Source organism: Vipera berus, assembly GCF_964194415.1.
Source record: "Vipera berus genome assembly, chromosome: 11".
Lineage (NCBI taxonomy): Eukaryota > Metazoa > Chordata > Lepidosauria > Squamata > Viperidae > Vipera > Vipera berus.
Genome location: NC_138214.1, coordinates 19,439,148 through 19,459,773, shown reverse-complemented (window position 1 = coordinate 19,459,773; position 20,626 = coordinate 19,439,148).

Here is a 20,626-nt window from a genome sequence, read left to right as displayed (position 1 = left end):
CAGTTTTTCCTAACAAATGCAAGATATAGCATGGGCTATCTCTGCAAAGAAACTTCAGATCTGCAAAAGTCATGGTTTTTTGGTCTTCGGGGAGGCAGGGGAACAGGAATATGTGTTTGTTTTTCGTATTTGAGCTCTATCTGCAATGGGCACTTTTCATGCTATAAGCAGTTTTTCCTAACAACTGCAAGATATAGCATGGGCTATCTCCGCAAGGAAACTTCACATCTGCAAAAGTCATGGTTTTTTGGTCTTCGGGGAGGCAGGGGAACAGAAATATGTGTTTGTTTTTCGAATTTGAGCTCTTTCTGCAATGGGTACTTTTCATACTATAAGCAGTTTTTCCTAACAAAAGCAAGATATAGCATGGGCTATCTCCGCAAGGAAATTTCAGATCTGCAAAAGTCATGGTTTTTCGTCTTCGAGGAGGCAGGGGAACATGAATATGTGTTTGTTTTTTGAATTTGAGCTCTTTGTGCAATGGGCACTTTTCATACTATAAGCAGTTTTTCCTAACAAATGCAAGATATATCATGGGCTATCTCCGCAAGGAAACTTCAGATCTGCAAAACTCATGGTTTTTTGGTGTTCAGTGAGCCGGGGGAACATGAATACGTGTTTGTTTTTCGAATTTGAGCTCTTTCTGCAATGGGCACTTTTCATGCTCTAAGCAGTTTTTCCTAACAAATGCAAGATATAGCATGGGCTATCTCCGCAAGGAAACTTCAGATCTGCAAAAGTCATGGTTTTTTGGTGTTCAGTGAGCTGGGGGAACATGAATACGTGTTTGATTTTCGACTTTGAGCTCTTTCTGCAATGGGCACTTTTCATGCTCTAAGCAGTTTTTCCTAACAAATGCAAGTTATAGCATGGGCTATCTCCGCAAGGAAACTTCACATCTGCAAAAGTCATGGTTTTTTGGTGTTCAGTGAGCTGGGGGAACATGAATATGTGTTTGTTTTTCGAATTTGAGCTCTTTCTGCAATGGGCACTTTTCATGCTATAAGCAGTTTTTCCTAACAAATGCAAGATATAACATGGGCTATCTCCGCAAGGAAACTTCAGATCTGCAAAACCCATGGTTTTTTGGTGTTCAGTGAGCCGGGGGAACATGAATACGTGTTTGTTTTTCGAATTTGAGCTCTTTCTGCAATGGGCACTTTTCATGCTCTAAGCAGTTTTTCCTAACAAATGCAAGGAAACTTCAGATCTGGAAAAGTCATGGTTTTTTGATCTTCGGGGAGGCAGGGGAACAGGAATATGTGTTTGTTTTTCGAATTTGAGCTCTTTCTGCAATGGGCACTTTTCATACTATAAGCAGTTTTTCCTAACAAATGCAAGATATAACATGGGCTATCTCCGCAAGGAAACTTCAGTTCTGCAAAAGTCATGGTTTTTTGGAGTTCAGTGAGCCGGGGGAACATGAATACGTGTTTGTTTTTCGAATTTGAGCTCTTTCTGCAATGGGCACTTTTCATGCTCTAAGCAGTTTTTCCTAACAAATGCAAGATATATCATGGGCTATCTCCGCAAGGAAACTTCAGATCTGCAAAAGTCATGGTTTTTTGGTCTTCGGGGAGGCAGGGGAACAGGAATATGTGTTTGTTTTTCGAATTTGAGCTCTATCTGCAATGCGCACTTTTCATGCTATAAGCAGTTTTTCCTAACAAATGCAAGATACAACATGGGCTATCTCCGCAAGGAGACATCCGATCTGCAAAAGTCATGGTTTTTTGGAGTTCAGTGAGCCGGGGGAACATGAATACGTGTTTGTTTTTCGAATTTGAGCTCTTTCTGCAATGGGCACTTTTCATGCTCTAAGCAGTTTTTCCTAACAAATGCAAGATATAGCATGGGCTATCTCCGGAAGGAAACTTCAGATCTGCAAAAGTCATGGTTTTTTTGGTCTTCGGGGAGGCAGGGGAACAGGAATATGTGTTTGTTTTTCGAATTTGAGCTCTTTCTGCAATGGGCACTTTTCATACTATAAGCAGTATTTCCTAACAAATGCAAGATATAGCATGGGCTATCTCCGCAAGGAAACTTCAGATCTGCAAAAGTCATGGTTTTTTCGTCTTCGGGGAGGCAGGGGAACAGGAATATGTGTTTGTTTTGCGAATTTGAGCTCTTTCTGCAATGGGCACTTTTCATGCTCTAAGCAGTTTTTCCTAACAAATGCAAGATAAAGTATGGGCTATCTCCGCAAGGAAACTTCAGATCTGCAAAAGTCATGGTTTTTTGGTCTTCGGGGAGACAGGGGAACATGAATATGTGTTTGTTTTTTGAATTTGAGCTCTTTCTGCAATGGGCACTTTTCATACTATAAGCAGTTTTTCCTAACAAATGCAAGATATAGCATGGGCTATCTCCGCAAGGAAACTTCAGATCTGCAAAACCCATGTTTTTTTGGTGTTCAGTGAGCTGGGGGAACATGAATACGTGTTTGTTTTTCGAATTTGAGCTCTTTCTGCAATGGGCACTTTTCATGCTCTAAGCAGTTTTTCCTAACAAATGCAAGATATAGCATGGGCTATCTCCGCAAGGAAACTTCAGATCTGCAAAAGTCATGGTTTTTTGGTCTTCGGGGAGGCAGAGGAACAGGAATATGTGTTTGTTTTTCGAATTTGAGCTCTTTCTGCAATGGGCACTTTTCATACTATAAGCAGTTTTTCCTAACAAATGCAAGATATAGCATGGGCTATCTCCGCAAGGAAACTTCAGATCTGCAAAAGTCATGGTTTTTTGGTGTTCAGTGAGCTGGGGGAACATGAATACGTGTTTGATTTTCGAATTTGAGCTCTTTCTGCAATGGGCACTTTTCATGCTCTAAGCAGTTTTTCCTAACAAATGCAAGTTATAGCATGGGCTATCTCCGCAAGGAAACTTCACATCTGCAAAAGTCATGGTTTTTTGGTGTTCAGTGAGCTGGAGGAACATGAATATGTCTTTGTTTTTCGAATTTGAGCTCTTTCTGCAATGGGCACTTTTCATGCTCTAAGCAGTTTTTCCTAACAAATGCAAGATATAGCATGGGCTATCTCTGCAAGGAAACTTCAGATCTGCAAAAGTCATGGTTTTTTGGTCTTCGGGGAGACAGGGGAACATGAATATGTGTTTGTTTTTTGAATTTGAGCTCTTTGTGCAATGGGAACTTTTCATGCTCTAAGCAGTTTTTCCTAACAAATGCAAGTTATAGCATGGGCTATCTCCACAAGGAAACTTCAGATCTGCAAAAGTCATGGTTTTTTGGTGTTCAGTGAGCTGGGGGAACATGAATACGTGTTTGTTTTTCGAATTTCAGCTCTTTCTGCAATGGGCACTTTTCATGCTCTAAGCAGTTTTTTCTAACAAATGCAAGATATAGCATGGGCTATCTCCGCAAGGAAACTTCAGATCTGCAAAAGTCATGGTTTTTTGGTGTTCAGTGAGCTGGGGGAACATGAATACGTGTTTGATTTTCGAATTTGAGCTCTTTCTGCAATGGGCACTTTTCATGCTCTAAGCAGTTTTTCCTAACAAATGCAAGTTATGGCATGGGCTATCTCCGCAAGGAAACTTCACATCTGCAAAAGTCATGGTTTTTTGGTGTTCAGTGAGCTGGGGGAACATGAATATGTGTTTGTTTTTCGAATTTGAGCTCTTTCTGCAATGGGCACTTTTCATGCTATAAGCAGTTTTTCCTAACAAATGCAAGATATAACATGGGCTATCTCCGCAAGGAAACTTCAGATCTGCAAAACCCATGGTTTTTTGGTGTTCAGTGAGCCGGGGGAACATGAATACGTGTTTGTTTTTCGAATTTGAGCTCTTTCTGCAATGGGCACTTTTCATGCTCTAAGCAGTTTTTCCTAACAAATGCAAGGAAACTTCAGATCTGGAAAAGTCATGGTTTTTTGATCTTCGGGGAGGCAGGGGAACAGGAATATGTGTTTGTTTTTCGAATTTGAGCTCTTTCTGCAATGGGCACTTTTCATACTATAAGCAGTTTTTCCTAACAAATGCAAGATATAACATGGGCTATCTCCGCAAGGAAACTTCAGTTCTGCAAAAGTCATGGTTTTTTGGAGTTCAGTGAGCCGGGGGAACATGAATACGTGTTTGTTTTTCGAATTTGAGCTCTTTCTGCAATGGGCACTTTTCATGCTCTAAGCAGTTTTTCCTAACAAATGCAAGATATATCATGGGCTAGCTCCGCAAGGAAACTTCAGATCTGCAAAAGTCATGGTTTTTTGGTCTTCGGGGAGGCAGGGGAACAGGAATATGTGTTTGTTTTTCGAATTTGAGCTCTATCTGCAATGCGCACTTTTCATGCTATAAGCAGTTTTTCCTAACAAATGCAAGATACAACATGGGCTATCTCCGCAAGGAGACATCCGATCTGCAAAAGTCATGGTTTTTTGGAGTTCAGTGAGCCGGGGGAACATGAATACGTGTTTGTTTTTCGAATTTGAGCTCTTTCTGCAATGGGCACTTTTCATGCTCTAAGCAGTTTTTCCTAACAAATGCAAGATATAGCATGGGCTATCTCCGGAAGGAAACTTCAGATCTGCAAAAGTCATGGTTTTTTTGGTCTTCGGGGAGGCAGGGGAACAGGAATATGTGTTTGTTTTTCGAATTTGAGCTCTTTCTGCAATGGGCACTTTTCATACTATAAGCAGTTTTTCCTAACAAATGCAAGATATAGCATGGGCTATCTCCGCAAGGAAACTTCAGATCTGCAAAAGTCATGGTTTTTTTCGTCTTCGGGGAGGCAGGGGAACAGGAATATGTGTTTGTTTTGCGAATTTGAGCTCTTTCTGCAATGGGCACTTTTCATGCTCTAAGCAGTTTTTCCTAACAAATGCAAGATAAAGTATGGGCTATCTCCGCAAGGAAACTTCAGATCTGCAAAAGTCATGGTTTTTTGGTCTTCGGGGAGACAGGGGAACATGAATATGTGTTTGTTTTTTGAATTTGAGCTCTTTCTGCAATGGGCACTTTTCATACTATAAGCAGTTTTTCCTAACAAATGCAAGATATAGCATGGGCTATCTCCGCAAGGAAACTTCAGATCTGCAAAACCCATGTTTTTTTGGTGTTCAGTGAGCTGGGGGAACATGAATACGTGTTTGTTTTTCGAATTTGAGCTCTTTCTGCAATGGGCACTTTTCATGCTCTAAGCAGTTTTTCCTAACAAATGCAAGATATAGCATGGGCTATCTCCGCAAGGAAACTTCAGATCTGCAAAAGTCATGGTTTTTTGGTCTTCGGGGAGGCAGGGGAACAGGAATATGTGTTTGTTTTTCGAATTTGAGCTCTTTCTGCAATGGGCACTTTTCATACTATAAGCAGTTTTTCCTAACAAATGCAAGATATAGCATGGGCTATCTCCGCAAGGAAACTTCAGATCTGCAAAAGTCATGGTTTTTTGGTGTTCAGTGAGCTGGGGGAACATGAATACGTGTTTGTTTTTCGAATTTGAGCTCTTTCTGCAATGGGCACTTTTCATGCTCTAAGCAGTTTTTCCTAACAAATGCAAGATATATCATGGGCTATCTCCGCAAGGAAACTTCAGATCTGCAAAAGTCATGGTTTTTTGGTCTTCGGGGAGGCAGGGGAACAGGAATATGTGTTTGTTTTTCGAATTTGAGCTCTATCTGCAATGCGCACTTTTCATGCTATAAGCAGTTTTTCCTAACAAATGCAAGATACAACATGGGCTATCTCCGCAAGGAGACATCCGATCTGCAAAAGTCATGGTTTTTTGGAGTTCAGTGAGCCGGGGGAACATGAATACGTGTTTGTTTTTCGAATTTGAGCTCTTTCTGCAATGGGCACTTTTCATGCTCTAAGCAGTTTTTCCTAACAAATGCAAGATATAGCATGGGCTATCTCCGGAAAGGAAACTTCAGATCTGCAAAAGTCATGGTTTTTTTGGTCTTCGGGGAGGCAGGGGAACAGGAATATGTGTTTGTTTTTCGAATTTGAGCTCTTTCTGCAATGGGCACTTTTCATACTATAAGCAGTATTTCCTAACAAATGCAAGATATAGCATGGGCTATCTCCGCAAGGAAACTTCAGATCTGCAAAAGTCATGGTTTTTTCGTCTTCGGGGAGGCAGGGGAACAGGAATATGTGTTTGTTTTGCGAATTTGAGCTCTTTCTGCAATGGGCACTTTTCATGCTCTAAGCAGTTTTTCCTAACAAATGCAAGATAAAGTATGGGCTATCTCCGCAAGGAAACTTCAGATCTGCAAAAGTCATGGTTTTTTGGTCTTCGGGGAGACAGGGGAACATGAATATGTGTTTGTTTTTTGAATTTGAGCTCTTTCTGCAATGGGCACTTTTCATACTATAAGCAGTTTTTCCTAACAAATGCAAGATATAGCATGGGCTATCTCCGCAAGGAAACTTCAGATCTGCAAAACCCATGTTTTTTTGGTGTTCAGTGAGCTGGGGGAACATGAATACGTGTTTGTTTTTCGAATTTGAGCTCTTTCTGCAATGGGCACTTTTCATGCTCTAAGCAGTTTTTCCTAACAAATGCAAGATATAGCATGGGCTATCTCCGCAAGGAAACTTCAGATCTGCAAAAGTCATGGTTTTTTGGTCTTCGGGGAGGCAGAGGAACAGGAATATGTGTTTGTTTTTCGAATTTGAGCTCTTTCTGCAATGGGCACTTTTCATACTATAAGCAGTTTTTCCTAACAAATGCAAGATATAGCATGGGCTATCTCCGCAAGGAAACTTCAGATCTGCAAAAGTCATGGTTTTTTGGTGTTCAGTGAGCTGGGGGAACATGAATACGTGTTTGATTTTCGAATTTGAGCTCTTTCTGCAATGGGCACTTTTCATGCTCTAAGCAGTTTTTCCTAACAAATGCAAGTTATAGCATGGGCTATCTCCGCAAGGAAACTTCACATCTGCAAAAGTCATGGTTTTTTGGTGTTCAGTGAGCTGGAGGAACATGAATATGTCTTTGTTTTTCGAATTTGAGCTCTTTCTGCAATGGGCACTTTTCATGCTCTAAGCAGTTTTTCCTAACAAATGCAAGATATAGCATGGGCTATCTCTGCAAGGAAACTTCAGATCTGCAAAAGTCATGGTTTTTTGGTCTTCGGGGAGACAGGGGAACATGAATATGTGTTTGTTTTTTGAATTTGAGCTCTTTGTGCAATGGGAACTTTTCATGCTCTAAGCAGTTTTTCCTAACAAATGCAAGTTATAGCATGGGCTATCTCCACAAGGAAACTTCAGATCTGCAAAAGTCATGGTTTTTTGGTGTTCAGTGAGCTGGGGGAACATGAATACGTGTTTGTTTTTCGAATTTCAGCTCTTTCTGCAATGGGCACTTTTCATGCTCTAAGCAGTTTTTTCTAACAAATGCAAGATATAGCATGGGCTATCTCCGCAAGGAAACTTCAGATCTGGAAAAGTCATGGTTTTTTGGTGTTCAGTGAGCTGGGGGAACATGAATACGTGTTTGATTTTCGAATTTGAGCTCTTTCTGCAATGGGCACTTTTCATGCTCTAAGCAGTTTTTCCTAACAAATGCAAGTTATGGCATGGGCTATCTCCGCAAGGAAACTTCACATCTGCAAAAGTCATGGTTTTTTGGTGTTCAGTGAGCTGGGGGAACATGAATATGTGTTTGTTTTTCGAATTTGAGCTCTTTCTGCAATGGGCACTTTTCATGCTATAAGCAGTTTTTCCTAACAAATGCAAGATATAACATGGGCTATCTCCGCAAGGAAACTTCAGATCTGCAAAACCCATGGTTTTTTGGTGTTCAGTGAGCCGGGGGAACATGAATACGTGTTTGTTTTTCGAATTTGAGCTCTTTCTGCAATGGGCACTTTTCATGCTCTAAGCAGTTTTTCCTAACAAATGCAAGATATAGGATGGGCTATCTCCGCAAGGAAACTTCACATCTGCAAAAGTCATGGTTTTTTGGTCTTCGGGGAGGCAGGGGAACAGGAATATGTGTTTGTTTTTCGAATTTGAGCTCTTTCTGCAATGGGCACTTTTCATACTATAAGCAGTTTTTCCTAACAAATGCAAGATATAGCATGGGCTATCTCCGCAAGGAAACTTCACATCTGCAAAAGTCATGGTTTTTTGGTCTTCGGGGAGGCAGGGGAACAGAAATATGTGTTAGTTTTTCGAATTTGAGCTCTTTCTGCAATGGGCACTTTTCATACTATAAGCAGTTTTTCCTAACAAATGCAAGATATAGCATGGGCTATCTCCGCAAGGAAACTTCAGATCTGCAAAAGTCATGGTTTTTCATCTTCGGTGAGGCAGGGGAACATGAATATGTGTTTGTTTTTTGAATTTGAGCTCTTTGTGCAATGGGCACTTTTCATACTATAAGCAGTTTTTCCTAACAAATGCAAGCTATATCATGGGCTATCTCCGCAAGGAAACTTCAGATCTGCAAAACTCATGGTTTTTTGGTGTTCAGTGAGCCGGGGGAACATGAATACGTGTTTGTTTTTCGAATTTGAGCTCTTTCTGCAATGGGCACTTTTCATACTGTTGTTGTTGTTAGTTGCGAAGTCGTGTCCGACCCATCGCGACCCTATGGACAATGTTCCTCCAGGCCTTCCTGTCCTCTACTATCTTCTGGAGTCCATTTAAGCTCACGCCTACTGCTTCAGTGACTCCATCCAGCCACCTCATTCTCTGTCGTCCCCTTCTTCTAGTGCCCTCAATCTTTCCCAGCATTAGGCTCTTCTCCAGTGAGTCCTTCCTTCTCATTAGGTGGCCAAAGTATTTGAGTTTCAGCTTCAGGATCTGGCCTTCTAAAGAGCAGTCAGGGTTGATCTCCTCTAGGACTGACCGGTTTGATCGCCTTGCAGTCCAAGGAACTCGCAGGAGTCTTCTCCAGCACCATAGTTCAAAGGCTTCAATTCTTTGGCGCTCAGCCTTTCTTATGGTCCAGCTTTCACTGCCATACATTGCAACTGGGAAGACCATAGCCTTGACTATACGCACTTTTGTTGACAGGGTGATGTCTCTGCTTTTTAGTGTGCTGTCTAGATTTGCCATGGCTTTCCTCCCGAGGAGCAAGCGTCTTTTAATTTCTTGGCTACAGTCCCCATCTGCAGTGATCTTGGAGCCCAGGAAAATAAAATCTGTCACTACCTCCATTTCTTCCCCATCTATTTGCCAGGAATTGAGAGGGCCAGATGCCATGATCTTGGTTTTCTTAATGTTTAATTTCAATCCAAGTTTTGCACTCTCCTTCTTCACCCGCAACAAGAGGCTCTTTAGTTCTTCTTCACTTTCTGCCATTAGAGTGGTATCATCTGCATATCTTAGGTTGTTGATGTTTCTTCCGGCAATCTTAATTCCAACTTTTGATTCATCTAGCCCTGCCTTTCTCATGATGTGCTCTGCATATAAGTTAAACAGGCAAGGCGACAGTATACAGCCTTGCCGGACTCCTTTCCCAATTTTGAACCAATCAGTGGTTCCGTGTCCAGTTCTCACTGTTGCTTCTTGGCCCGCATATAGATTTCTCAAGAGACAAATAAGATGGTCTGGTATGCCCATCTCTTTAAGGACTTGCCAGAGTTTGTTATGATCCACACAATCAAAGGCTTTAGCATAGTCAATGAAGCAGAAGTAGATGTTTTTCTGGAACTCTCTAGCTTTCTCCATGATCCAGCGTAAGTTAGCAATTTGATCTCTAGTTCCTCTGCCTCTTCGAAATCCTGCCTGTACTTCTGGTAGTTCTCGATCCACATACTGCTGGAGTCTAGCTTGTAGGATTTTAAGCATAACTTTACTAGCATGAGAAATGAGTGCAATGGTGCGATAGTTTGAACATTCTTTGGCACTGCCTTTCTTTGGAATTGGAATGTAAACTGATCTTTTCCAATCCTGTGGCCACTGTTGAGTTTTCCAAATTTGCTGGCAAATTGAGTGTAGCACTTTTACTGCATCGTCTTTTAAGATTTTGAATAGCTCAGCTGGAATACTGTCACCTCCACTAGCTTTGTTGTTGCTCAGCTTTTCTAAGGCCCACTTCACTTCACATTCTAGGATGTCTGGCTCGAGGTCAGTGACCACCTCATTGTGATTATCAGGGACGTTAAGCTCATTCTTGTATAGTTCTTCTGTGTAATTTTGCCACCTCTTCTTAATCTCTTCTGCCTCTGTTAGGTCCCTGCCATTTTGGTCCTTTATCATGCCCATTTTTGCATTAAACGTTCCTTTCATCTCTCCAATTTTCTTGAAAAGATCTCTGGTCCTCCCTATTCTATTGTTTTCTTCTATTTCTTTGCATTGTTCATTTAAGAAGGCATTCTTATCTCTTCTAGCTATTCTTTGGAATTCTGCATTTAATTGGGCATATCTTTCTTTTTCTCCCTTGCTTTTCGCTTCCCTCCTTTCCTCAGCTATTTGCAAAGCTTCCTCAGACAGCCATTTTGCTTTCTTGCATTTCTTTTTCTTTGGGATGGTTTTGGTTGCTACCTGTTGTACAATGTCGCGAACCTCTGTCCATAGTTCTTCAGGCACTCTGTCTATCAGATCCAATTCCTTAAATCTATTTGTCACCTCAACTGTATATTCAACAGGGATATGATTTAATTCATACCTGACTGGCCTAGCGCTTTTCCCTACTTTCTTTAATTTAAGCCTAAACTTTGCAACAAGAAGCTCATGGTCTGAGCCACAGTCAGCTCCTGGTCTTGTTTTTACTGACTGTATAGAGCTTCTCCATCTTTGGCTGCAGAGCATATAGTCAATCTGATTTCTGTGTTGACCGTCTGGTGATGTCCATGTGTAAAGCCGTCTCTTGGGTTGTTGGAAAAGAGTGTTTGCTATGACCATCGTATTCTCTTGACAAAATTCTATCAGCCTGTGCCCTGCTTCATTTTGTACTCCAAGGCCAAACTTGCCTGTTATTCCGCTTATCTTTTGGCTTCCTACTTTAGCATTCCAATCCCCCATGATGATAAGGACATCATTTTTGGGTGTTAGTTCTATAAGGTGCTGTAGGGCTTCATAGAACCGGTCAATTTCATCCTCTTCAGCACTGGTGGTTGGGGCATAGACTTGGACTACTGTGATATTGAATGGTTTGCCTTGGATTCGAACTGAGATCATTCTGTCATTTTGAGGATTGTATCCCAGTATTGCTTTTCCTATTTTTTTATTGACTATGAAGGCTACTCCATTTCTTCTGAACTTTTCATACTATAAGCAGTTTTTCCTAACAAATGCAAGATATAGCATGGGCTTTCTCCGCAAGGAAACTTCAGATCTGCAAAAGTCATGGTTTTTTGGTGTTCAGTGAGCTGGGGGAACATGAATACGTGTTTGTTTTTCGAATTTGAGCTCTTTCTGCAATGGGCACTTTTCATGCTATAAGCACTTTTTCCTAACAAATGCAAGATATAACATGGGCTATCTCCGCAAGGAAACTTCAGATCTGCAAAACTCATGGTTTTTTGGTGTTCAGTGAGCCGGGGGAACATGAATACGTGTTTGTTTTTAGAATTTGAGCTCTTTCTGCAATGGGCACTTTTCATGCTCTAAGCAGTTTTTCCTAACAAATGCAAGATATAGCATGGGCTATCTCTGCAAGGAAACTTCAGATCTGGAAAAGTCATGGTTTTTTGATCTTCGGGGAGGCAGGGGAACAGGAATATGTGTTTGTTTTTCGAATTTGAGCTCTTTCTGCAATGGGCACTTTTCATACTATAAGCAGTTTTTCCTAACAAATGCAAGATATAGCATGGGCTATCTCCGCAAGGAAACTTCAGATCTGCAAAAGTCATGGTTTTTTCGTCTTCGGGGAGGCAGGGGAACAGGAATATGTGTTTGTTTTGCGAATTTGAGCTCTTTCTGCAATGGGCACTTTTCATGCTCTAAGCAGTTTTTCCTAACAAATGCAAGATATAGCATGGGCTATCTCCGCAAGGAAACTTCAGATCTGCAAAAGTCATGGTTTTTTGGTCTTCGGGGAGACAGGGGAACATGAATATGTGTTTGTTTTTTGAATTTGAGCTCTTTCTGCAATGGGCACTTTTCATACTATAAGCAGTTTTTCCTAACAAATGCAAGATATAGCATGGGCTATCTCCGCAAGGAAACTTCAGATCTGCAAAACCCATGGTTTTTTGGTGTTCAGTGAGCCGGGGGAACATGAATACGTGTTTGTTTTTCGAATTTGAGCTCTTTCTGCAATGGGCACTTTTCATGCTCTAAGCAGTTTTTCCTAACAAATGCAAGATATAGCATGGGCTATCTCCGCAAGGAAACTTCAGATCTGCAAAAGTCATGGTTTTTTGGTCTTCGGGGAGGCAGGGGAACAGGAATATGTGTTTGTTTTTCGAATTTGAGCTCTTTCTGCAATGGGCACTTTTCATACTATAAGCAGTTTTTCCTAACAAATGCAAGATATAGCATGGGCTATCTCCGCAAGGAAACTTCAGATCTGCAAAAGTCATGGTTTTTTGGTCTTCGGGGAGACAGGGGAACATGAATATGTGTTTGTTTTTTGAATTTGAGCTCTTTCTGCAATGGGCACTTTTCATACTATAAGCAGTTTTTCCTAACAAATGCAAGATATAGCATGGGCTATCTCCGCAAGGAAACTTCAGATCTGCAAAACCCATGGTTTTTTGGTGTTCAGTGAGCCGGGGGAACATGAATACGTGTTTGTTTTTCGAATTTGAGCTCTTTCTGCAATGGGCACTTTTCATGCTCTAAGCAGTTTTTCCTAACAAATGCAAGATATAGCATGGGCTATCTCCGCAAGGAAACTTCAGATCTGCAAAAGTCATGGATTTTTGGTCTTCGGGGAGGCAGGGGAACAGGAATATGTGTTTGTTTTTCGAATTTGAGCTCTTTCTGCAATGGGCACTTTTCATGCTCTAAGCAGTTTTTCCTAACAAATGCAAGATATAGCATGGGCTATCTCCGCAAGGAAACTTCAGATCTGCAAAAGTCATGGTTTTTTCGTCTTCGGGGAGGCAGGGGAACAGGAATATGTGTTTGTTTTGCGAATTTGAGCTCTTTCTGCAATGGGCACTTTTCATGCTCTAAGCAGTTTTTCCTAACAAATGCAAGATATAGCATGGGCTATCTCCGCAAGGAAACTTCAGATCTGCAAAAGTCATGGTTTTTTGGTCTTCGGGGAGACAGGGGAACAGGAATATGTGTTTGTTTTTTGAATTTGAGCTCTTTCTGCAATAGGCACTTTTCATACTATAAGCAGTTTTTCCTAACAAATGCAAGATATAGCATGGGCTATCTCCGCAAGGAAACTTCAGATCTGCAAAACCCATGGTTTTTTGGTGTTCAGTGAGCCGGGGGAACATGAATACGTGTTTGTTTTTCGAATTTGAGCTCTTTCTGCAATGGGCACTTTTCATGCTATAAGCAGTTTTTCCTAACAAATGCAAGATATAGGATGGGCTATCTCCGCAAGGAAACTTCACATCTGCAAAAGTCATGGTTTTTTGGTCTTCAGGGAGGCAGGGGAACAGAAATATGTGTTTGTTTTTCGAATTTGAGCTCTTTCTGCAATGGGCACTTTTCATACTATAAGCAGTTTTTCCTAACAAATGCAAGATATAGCATGGGCTATCTCCGCAAGGAAACTTCAGATCTGCAAAAGTCATGGTTTTTCGTCTTCGGGGAGGCAGGGGAACAGGAATATGTGTTTGTTTTTCGAATTTGAGCTCTATCTGCAATGGGCACTTTTCATGCTATAAGCAGTTTTTCCTAACAAATGCAAGATATAGGATGGGCTATCTCCGCAAGGAAACTTCAGATCTGCAAAAGTCATGGTTTTTTGGTGTTCAGTGAGCTGGGGGAACATGAATACGTGTTTGTTTTTCGAATTTGAGCTCTTTCTGCAATGGGCACTTTTCATGCTCTAAGCAGTTTTTTCTAACAAATGCAAGATATAGCATGGGCTATCTCCGCAAGGAAACTTCAGATCTGCAAAAGTCATGGTTTTTTGGTGTTCAGTGAGCTGGGGGAACATGAATACGTGTTTGATTTTCGAATTTGAGCTCTTTCTGCAATGGGCACTTTTCATGCTCTAAGCAGTTTTTCCTAACAAATGCAAGTTATGGCATGGGCTATCTCCGCAAGGAAACTTCACATCTGCAAAAGTCATGGTTTTTTGGTGTTCAGTGAGCTGGGGGAACATGAATATGTGTTTGTTTTTCGAATTTGAGCTCTTTCTGCAATGGGCACTTTTCATGCTATAAGCAGTTTTTCCTAACAAATGCAAGATATAACATGGGCTATCTCCGCAAGGAAACTTCAGATCTGCAAAACCCATGGTTTTTTGGTGTTCAGTGAGCCGGGGGAACATGAATACGTGTTTGTTTTTCGAATTTGAGCTCTTTCTGCAATGGGCACTTTTCATGCTCTAAGCAGTTTTTCCTAACAAATGCAAGATATAGGATGGGCTATCTCCGCAAGGAAACTTCACATCTGCAAAAGTCATGGTTTTTTGGTCTTCGGGGAGGCAGGGGAACAGGAATATGTGTTTGTTTTTCGAATTTGAGCTCTTTCTGCAATGGGCACTTTTCATACTATAAGCAGTTTTTCCTAACAAATGCAAGATATAGCATGGGCTATCTCCGCAAGGAAACTTCAGATCTGCAAAAGTCATGGTTTTTCATCTTCGGTGAGGCAGGGGAACATGAATATGTGTTTGTTTTTTGAATTTGAGCTCTTTGTGCAATGGGCACTTTTCATACTATAAGCAGTTTTTCCTAACAAATGCAAGATATATCATGGGCTATCTCCGCAAGGAAACTTCAGATCTGCAAAACTCATGGTTTTTTGGTGTTCAGTGAGCCGGGGGAACATGAATACGTGTTTGTTTTTCGAATTTGAGCTCTTTCTGCAATGGGCACTTTTCATGCTATAAGCACTTTTTCCTAACAAATGCAAGATATAACATGGGCTATCTCCGCAAGGAAACTTCAGATCTGCAAAACTCATGGTTTTTTGGTGTTCAGTGAGCCGGGGGAACATGAATACGTGTTTGTTTTTAGAATTTGAGCTCTTTCTGCAATGGGCACTTTTCATGCTCTAAGCAGTTTTTCCTAACAAATGCAAGATATAGCATGGGCTATCTCTGCAAGGAAACTTCAGATCTGGAAAAGTCATGGTTTTTTGATCTTCGGGGAGGCAGGGGAACAGGAATATGTGTTTGTTTTTCGAATTTGAGCTCTTTCTGCAATGGGCACTTTTCATACTATAAGCAGTTTTTCCTAACAAATGCAAGATATAGCATGGGCTATCTCCGCAAGGAAACTTCAGATCTGCAAAAGTCATGGTTTTTTCGTCTTCGGGGAGGCAGGGGAACAGGAATATGTGTTTGTTTTGCGAATTTGAGCTCTTTCTGCAATGGGCACTTTTCATGCTCTAAGCAGTTTTTCCTAACAAATGCAAGATATAGCATGGGCTATCTCCGCAAGGAAACTTCAGATCTGCAAAAGTCATGGTTTTTTGGTCTTCGGGGAGACAGGGGAACATGAATATGTGTTTGTTTTTTGAATTTGAGCTCTTTCTGCAATGGGCACTTTTCATACTATAAGCAGTTTTTCCTAACAAATGCAAGATATAGCATGGGCTATCTCCGCAAGGAAACTTCAGATCTGTAAAACCCATGGTTTTTTGGTGTTCAGTGAGCCGGGGGAACATGAATACGTGTTTGTTTTTCGAATTTGAGCTCTTTCTGCAATGGGCACTTTTCATGCTCTAAGCAGTTTTTCCTAACAAATGCAAGATATAGCATGGGCTATCTCCGCAAGGAAACTTCAGATCTGCAAAAGTCATGGTTTTTTGGTCTTCGGGGAGGCAGGGGAACAGGAATATGTGTTTGTTTTTCGAATTTGAGCTCTTTCTGCAATGGGCACTTTTCATACTATAAGCAGTTTTTCCTAACAAATGCAAGATATAGCATGGGCTATCTCCGCAAGGAAACTTCAGATCTGCAAAAGTCATGGTTTTTCATCTTCGGTGAGGCAGGGGAACATGAATATGTGTTTGTTTTTTGAATTTGAGCTCTTTGTGCAATGGGCACTTTTCATACTATAAGCAGTTTTTCCTAACAAATGCAAGATATATCATGGGCTATCTCCGCAAGGAAACTTCAGATCTGCAAAACTCATGGTTTTTTGGTGTTCAGTGAGCCGGGGGAACATGAATACGTGTTTGTTTTTCGAATTTGAGCTCTTTCTGCAATGGGCACTTTTCATACTATAAGCAGTTTTTCCTAACAAATGCAAGATATAGCATGGGCTTTCTCCGCAAGGAAACTTCAGATCTGCAAAAGTCATGGTTTTTTGGTGTTCAGTGAGCTGGGGGAACATGAATACGTGTTTGTTTTTCGAATTTGAGCTCTTTCTGCAATGGGCACTTTTCATGCTATAAGCACTTTTTCCTAACAAATGCAAGATATAACATGGGCTATCTCCGCAAGGAAACTTCAGATCTGCAAAACTCATGGTTTTTTGGTGTTCAGTGAGCCGGGGGAACATGAATACGTGTTTGTTTTTAGAATTTGAGCTCTTTCTGCAATGGGCACTTTTCATGCTCTAAGCAGTTTTTCCTAACAAATGCAAGATATAGCATGGGCTATCTCTGCAAGGAAACTTCAGATCTGGAAAAGTCATGGTTTTTTGATCTTCGGGGAGGCAGGGGAACAGGAATATGTGTTTGTTTTTCGAATTTGAGCTCTTTCTGCAATGGGCACTTTTCATACTATAAGCAGTTTTTCCTAACAAATGCAAGATATAGCATGGGCTATCTCCGCAAGGAAACTTCAGATCTGCAAAAGTCATGGTTTTTTCGTCTTCGGGGAGGCAGGGGAACAGGAATATGTGTTTGTTTTGCGAATTTGAGCTCTTTCTGCAATGGGCACTTTTCATGCTCTAAGCAGTTTTTCCTAACAAATGCAAGATATAGCATGGGCTATCTCCGCAAGGAAACTTCAGATCTGCAAAAGTCATGGTTTTTTGGTCTTCGGGGAGACAGGGGAACATGAATATGTGTTTGTTTTTTGAATTTGAGCTCTTTCTGCAATGGGCACTTTTCATACTATAAGCAGTTTTTCCTAACAAATGCAAGATATAGCATGGGCTATCTCCGCAAGGAAACTTCAGATCTGTAAAACCCATGGTTTTTTGGTGTTCAGTGAGCCGGGGGAACATGAATACGTGTTTGTTTTTCGAATTTGAGCTCTTTCTGCAATGGGCACTTTTCATGCTCTAAGCAGTTTTTCCTAACAAATGCAAGATATAGCATGGGCTATCTCCGCAAGGAAACTTCAGATCTGCAAAAGTCATGGTTTTTTGGTCTTCGGGGAGGCAGGGGAACAGGAATATGTGTTTGTTTTTCGAATTTGAGCTCTTTCTGCAATGGGCACTTTTCATACTATAAGCAGTTTTTCCTAACAAATGCAAGATATAGCATGGGCTATCTCTGCAAGGAAACTTCAGATCTGCAAAAGTCATGGTTTTTTCGTCTTCGGGGAGGCAGGGGAACAGGAATATGTGTTTGTTTTTCGAATTTGAGCTCTTTCTGCAATGGGCACTTTTCATGCTCTAAGCAGTTTTTCCTAACAAATGCAAGATATAGCATGGGCTATCTCCGCAAGGAAACTTCAGATCTGCAAAAGTCATGGTTTTTTGGTCTTCGGGGAGGCAGGGGAACAGGAATATGTGTTTGTTTTTCGAATTTGAGCTCTTTCTGCAATGGGCACTTTTCATACTATAAGCAGTTTTTCCTAACAAATGCAAGATATAGCATGGGCTATCTCCGCAAGGAAACTTCAGATCTGCAAAACCCATGGTTTTTTGGTGTTCAGTGAGCCGAGGGAACATGAATACGTGTTTGTTTTTCGAATTTGAGCTCTTTCTGCAATGGGCACTTTTCATGCTCTAAGCAGTTTTTCCTAACAAATGCAAGATATAGCATGGGCTATCTCCGCAAGGAAACTTCAGATCTGCAAAAGTCATGGTTTTTTGGTCTTCGGGGAGGCAGGGGAACAGGAATATGTGTTTGTTTTTCGAATTTGAGCTCTTTCTGCAATGGGCACTTTTCATACTATAAGCAGTTTTTCCTAACAAATGCAAGATATAGCATGGGCTATCTCCGCAAGGAAACTTCAGATCTGCAAAACCCATGGTTTTTTGGTGTTCAGTGAGCCGGGGGAACATGAATACGTGTTTGTTTTTCGAATTTGAGCTCTTTCTGCAATGGGCACTTTTCATGCTCTAAGCAGTTTTTCCTAACAAATGCAAGATATAGCATGGGCTATCTCCGCAAGGAAACTTCACATCTGCAAAAGTCATGGTTTTTTGGTCTTCGGGGAGGCAGGGGAACAGGAATATGTGTTTGTTTTTCGAATTTGAGCTCTTTCTGCAATGGGCACTTTTCATACTATAAGCAGTTTTTCCTAACAAATGCAAGATATAGCATGGGCTATCTCCGCAAGGAAACTTCAGATCTGCAAAAGTCATGGTTTTTCATCTTCGGTGAGGCAGGGGAACATGAATATGTGTTTGTTTTTTGAATTTGAGCTCTTTGTGCAATGGGCACTTTTCATACTATAAGCAGTTTTTCCTAACAAATGCAAGATATATCATGGGCTATCTCCGCAAGGAAACTTCAGATCTGCAAAACTCATGGTTTTTTGGTGTTCAGTGAGCCGGGGGAACATGAATACGTGTTTGTTTTTCGAATTTGAGCTCTTTCTGCAATGGGCACTTTTCATACTATAAGCAGTTTTTCCTAACAAATGCAAGATATAGCATGGGCTTTCTCCGCAAGGAAACTTCAGATCTGCAAAAGTCATGGTTTTTTGGTGTTCAGTGAGCTGGGGGAACATGAATACGTGTTTGTTTTTCGAATTTGAGCTCTTTCTGCAATGGGCACTTTTCATGCTATAAGCACTTTTTCCTAACAAATGCAAGATATAACATGGGCTATCTCCGCAAGGAAACTTCAGATCTGCAAAACTCATGGTTTTTTGGTGTTCAGTGAGCCGGGGGAACATGAATACGTGTTTGTTTTTAGAATTTGAGCTCTTTCTGCAATGGGCACTTTTCATGCTCTAAGCAGTTTTTCCTAACAAATGCAAGATATAGCATGGGCTATCTCTGCAAGGAAACTTCAGATCTGGAAAAGTCATGGTTTTTTGATCTTCGGGGAGGCAGGGGAACAGGAATATGTGTTTGTTTTTCGAATTTGAGCTCTTTCTGCAATGGGCACTTTTCATACTATAAGCAGTTTTTCCTAACAAATGCAAGATATAGCATGGGCTATCTCCGCAAGGAAACTTCAGATCTGCAAAAGTCATGGTTTTTTCGTCTTCGGGGAGGCAGGGGAACAGGAATATGTGTTTGTTTTGCGAATTTGAGCTCTTTCTGCAATGGGCACTTTTCATGCTCTAAGCAGTTTTTCCTAACAAATGCAAGATATAGCATGGGCTATCTCCGCAAGGAAACTTCAGATCTGCAAAAGTCATGGTTTTTTGGTCTTCGGGGAGACAGGGGAACATGAATATGTGTTTGTTTTTTGAATTTGAGCTCTTTCTGCAATGGGCACTTTTCATACTATAAGCAGTTTTTCCTAACAAATGCAAGATATAGCATGGGCTATCTCCGCAAGGAAACTTCAGATCTGTAAAACCCATGGTTTTTTGGTGTTCAGTGAGCCGGGGGAACATGAATACGTGTTTGTTTTTCGAATTTGAGCTCTTTCTGCAATGGGCACTTTTCATGCTCTAAGCAGTTTTTCCTAACAAATGCAAGATATAGCATGGGCTATCTCCGCAAGGAAACTTCAGATCTGCAAAAGTCATGGTTTTTTGGTCTTCGGGGAGGCAGGGGAACAGGAATATGTGTTTGTTTTTCGAATTTGAGCTCTTTCTGCAATGGGCACTTTTCATACTATAAGCAGTTTTTCCTAACAAATGCAAGATATAGCATGGGCTATCTCTGCAAGGAAACTTCAGATCTGCAAAAGTCATGGTTTTTTCGTCTTCGGGGAGGCAGGGGAACAGGAATATGTGTTTGTTTTTCGAATTTGAGCTCTTTCTGCAATGGGCACTTTTCATGCTCTAAGCAGTTTTTCCTAACAAATGCAAGATATAGCATGGGCTATCTCCGCAAGGAAACTTCAGATCTGCAAAAGTCATGGTTTTTTGGTCTTCGGGGAGGCAGGGGAACAGGAATATGTGTTTGTTTTTCGAATTTGAGCTCTTTCTGCAATGGGCACTTTTCATACTATAAGCAGTTTTTCCTAACAAATGCAAGATATAGCATGGGCTATCTCCGCAAGGAAACTTCAGATCTGCAAAACCCATGGTTTTTTGGTGTTCAGTGAGCCGAGGGAACATGAATACGTGTTTGTTTTTCGAATTTGAGCTCTTTCTGCAATGGGCACTTTTCATGCTCTAAGCAGTTTTTCCTAACAAATGCAAGATATAGCATGGGCTATCTCCGCAAGGAAACTTCAGATCTGCAAAAGTCATGGTTTTTTGGTCTTCGGGGAGGCAGGGGAACAGGAATATGTGTTTGTTTTTCGAATTTGAGCTCTTTCTGCAATGGGCACTTTTCATACTATAAGCAGTTTTTCCTAACAAATGCAAGATATA